Below are 4,192 nucleotides of genomic sequence, written 5' to 3' on the forward strand. Positions count from 1 at the left end.
TATGTCCCAGGCACTGTACTAATCACTGGGGTGGATACAGCAAATTGTATTGGACGCCAGTCCCTGCCCCACATGAGGCTCACAGTCTTAATCCCCATTTTACAGATGAAGTAACTGAGGCCCAGAGAAGTGAAACGACTTTGCTGGTGCCCTCAGTGTGATATAATGGCATTGTACGGGATGGGGAAGGGGGCTTGGCAACTTTTAAATAATAGTAATAATAATGATGGCATTTGTTAAGTGCTTACTATGTGCGAAGCACTGTTCTAAGCACTGGGGAGGATATAAGGTGATCAGGTTGTCCCACAGGGGGCTCACAGTCTTCATCCCCATTTTACAGATGAAGTAACTGAGGCACAGAGAAGTTAAGTGACTTGCCCAAAGTCACACAGCTGACAAGCAGCGGAGTCGGAATTTGAATCCACTACCTCTGACTCCCAAGCCCGAGCTTTTTCCACTGAGCCACGCGGCTTCTGTTCCCCGCGAAATGACTGAATCTGGCCCTGCGGGCACTTGGGTTCCTGCCGAAACTAGGAACCCTCTAGACTGTGAGCTCATTGTGGGTAGGGAATGATTCTGTTGTTAGTGTTTAGTAGAATGTTTTGCACACTGAAAGCGCTCAATAAATACAATTGAAACTGGACTCCCAGGCAGGCCTCTCCCAGCTCCCACCTCTCCTTGGCGGCCAAGCCCACCCCCCGGGGTTTGGGGGCTCCAGAAGAGACCATCAAGGTCCACTCAGGTGCGAATCATCAGTCAATCAATCAATGGTATTGATTAAGCACTTCCTATACACAGAGCCATGTGTTAAGGACTTGGGAGGGTACAGTACAACAGAATTAGCAGACGTGATCCCTGCCCATAACAAATTTAATCATCGTAACCGGCCGGGCTGGGGCCCGGGGCCCAGGTAGCTTCTCAACTCCCAGACCTCTTCCCCCGACGTTCCTTGGGCCCGGGCCTCACAGAAGACCACCAGGACCCAGAAATCGGGGAGCGGATTTGTTGCCAATTTGTACTTCCCAAGTGCTTAGTACAGTGCTCTGCACATAGTAAGCGCTCAATAAATACGATTGATGATGATGAGCGGAGAAAGATCTGGGTCCAATCTATCCCCTGAGGAACAGCGAGGGGCCAGGGCTGTCAAGCGCAGTCCTCACCCCACAGTGTCCAAGGTAATAATAAAATCTGTGGTAGTCATTAAGCACCGTGTGGTCTAGTGGTTAGGACACAGGCCTGAGAGTCAGGAGGACCTGGGTTCTAATCCTGCCACGGCCATTTGTCTGCTATGTGACATTGGGCAAATCACGTCACTTCTCGGGACTTGTATACTTCATCTGTAAAATGGACATTCACAGTGTGAGCTCCATGTGGGACAGGAACTGTGTCCAACCCGATTAGCTTGTATCTACCCCAGTGCTTAGACCAGTGCCTGGCACAGAGTGCTTAACAAATACCATAAAAAAGCACAGTGTGTTCTAGAGAAGCAGCGTTGCTCAGTGGAAAGAGCCCGGGCTTTGGAGTCAGAGGTCATGGGTTCAAATTCTGGCTCCGCCACTTGTCAGCTGTGTGACTTTGGACAAGTCACTTAACTTCTCTGGGTCCATTACCTCATCTGTAAAATGGGGATTAAGACTGTGAGCCCCCCGTGGGACAACCTGATCACCTTGTAACCTCCCCAGCACTTAGAACAGTGCTTTGCACAGAGTAAGCGCTTAACAAATGCCATCATTATTATTATCAATGGTTAGGGCTCAGGCCTGCGAGTCAGAAGGACCTGGGTTCTAATCCCAGCTCTGCTAGGTGACCTTGGGCAAGTCACTTCCTTCTCTGGGCCTCAGTTACCTCATCTGTAAAATGGGGATTAAGACTGGGATCCCATGTTGGGGCATGGACTGTGTCCAACCCAACTACCTTGTATCTACCCCTGCACTTAGAACAGTGCCTGGCACATAGGAAGTGCTAACAAATATCATAAAAAATGTCCTGACTATGGGCCAAGCATTTACTGGGGTAGACCCAAGCCCTATGTGGACTCTGAGGCCTCGTTAGAGGGTGAGATCACCGTCCAAACCTGAGGTTATCACTGACCCTCCCACCTTGACCAAAGAGTTGGCTTAATCTGAGCAATGTTTCTCTCCGTTGCTTTATTTTACTTCAATTTGAAGCGAATGGTACAGTTCGGAATTCAAATGCTTTGGGCATTACAGCACGACGGTTGGTTTGGGGCTGTTACAAGCCACGTTCCCTCCCACCAATCCTAAAGCTTCTCACCAGCCCTTGAACCCCCCACCCAGTCCCCCCAACCCTACATCCCACCTAGAGGATCTGGACCAAAATAAAGATGGACGGGGCACTGCAGCCTTCTAGGGCCTTTCATTTGCATTTATTTGCTTATCGAAAATAACTCTGTATCAGAAGCTAGAGTTGCCCTGTCCCTGGAGGTTGTGGGGGCTTGAGAAAGGAACTGTGGGGGTGAACCTCACTCCCCAACCCCCTCCCAATTGAGGATCACCCCCGTCCGGGACGCTGATTCCACGTCCAGTCTGGTGCCAGGATGCGGAGAGATGAGAGGAAGCAGATCTGTTCCTTCGATGGGCTTCGTCTTTGGCTCACGGCGGTTTTTCGGGGGTGAGTGGGGGAAGGGAGAGGCCGACCCATAAGATACACGGTGTAGAAAAATCCCATCAAATCTTTGGCAACGGCAGCCACGACAGAAACGACTGTATAGCGTGAGCCACAAGGAGTCATTTCCCCAGGAAAGCGAAGGGAAAAGTGCTAAATAAATTGCACGTACTAAACGGGATGGCTGGGTTCGGTGGGAAAGGGGTCGTCGGAGGCTTGGCTCTCTCACAGGAGATGTGAAAGTCCACAGGCCGATCGGTCCCCGCAGGAGGAGGCGGGCTATCGTCCGTGGAACCTAAATGGCTTCCGTTGAGGATGTGCAGTGGGAAGTGGAAGGCGGCACGGTGGGTGGGTGGGTCCTTGGCTTGAGAGAACTTGGTTGGAGGGTCTTCCATATTCACCCTGCTCCACCGTCACTCCTGAAAGACATAATAATGATGGCATCTGTTAAGCGCTTACAATGTACCAGGCACTGCACTGAGCGTCCTGCCGCCGCCATGGCAAATGGGTTACCTTGTTCCCCTCTGAGAGGTACCCAGGGGACAAGCAATCATAGTGATTGCAAGAGATGATGCTTGCTGTCAGTAGGAAACGGTCTACTTATTTTATTGCACTATACTTTCTCAAAGGACTTAATACAGTAAACACAGTAAGTGCTCAGTAAATACTGTTGATTGATTGGAGAAAGAATACAGAAGTAAACCAACAAACCATTCCCCAGAAATAGTACCAGGGCTTCCAGAGTAAATCATTTCCCTCAAGGACTATCACTGTTTCCACTTCTCAAGATTGGGCAGTAGAGGCACAGTAATAGAGAAGCAACATGGCCTAGTGGATATTATTATTATTATTACAAAAATGGGAATTAGAGCTGCTTCCTAGGAATCTAGAGGGACTGACTCAGTTGCTACTTGTGAGGTCACTGAGCTCCTTGAAACCGTGTGCTGAAAGAAGCTGTGTCGTCTACTGGAAAGAGCAGGGACCTGGGACTCGGAGGACCTAGGTTCTAATCCCTGCTCTGCCACTTGTCTGCTGCGTGACCTTGGGCAAGTCACTTCACTTCTCTAGGCCTCAGTTTCCTCATCTGTAAAATAGGGAATCAATCTTACTCCCTCCTACCCAGGCTGTGAGCCCCAAGTGGGACTGTGTCCCAATCAGGTTAGCTTGTATATACCCCAGTGTTTAGTACAATGCTTGGCACACAGTAAGCACTTCACCAGTATCATAAAAACAAAAAGTGTACCTCCTTGGGGGTGGCTTTGACTATTCTCCCCCAGGGAAGAAGCATGGCTTAGTGGATAGAGCACGGGCCTGAGAGTCATATGGGCTTGGATTCTACTCCTGACACTGCAACTTATCTGCTGTGTGACCTTGGGCAAGTCCCGTAACTTCTCTGGACTTCAATTCCCTCATCTGTAAAATGGGGACTAAGAGTGTGAGCCTCATGTGGGACGGGGACTGTGTCCAACTTGATTAACTTGTGTCTACCCTAGTGCTTAGAACAGTGCTTGGCACATAGTAAGGGCTTAACAAGTACCATAATCATCATTATCATCAAGGTGGTCGG

The sequence above is a fragment of the Tachyglossus aculeatus genome, chromosome 10, assembly GCF_015852505.1.
Source record: "Tachyglossus aculeatus isolate mTacAcu1 chromosome 10, mTacAcu1.pri, whole genome shotgun sequence".
NCBI lineage: Eukaryota > Metazoa > Chordata > Mammalia > Monotremata > Tachyglossidae > Tachyglossus > Tachyglossus aculeatus.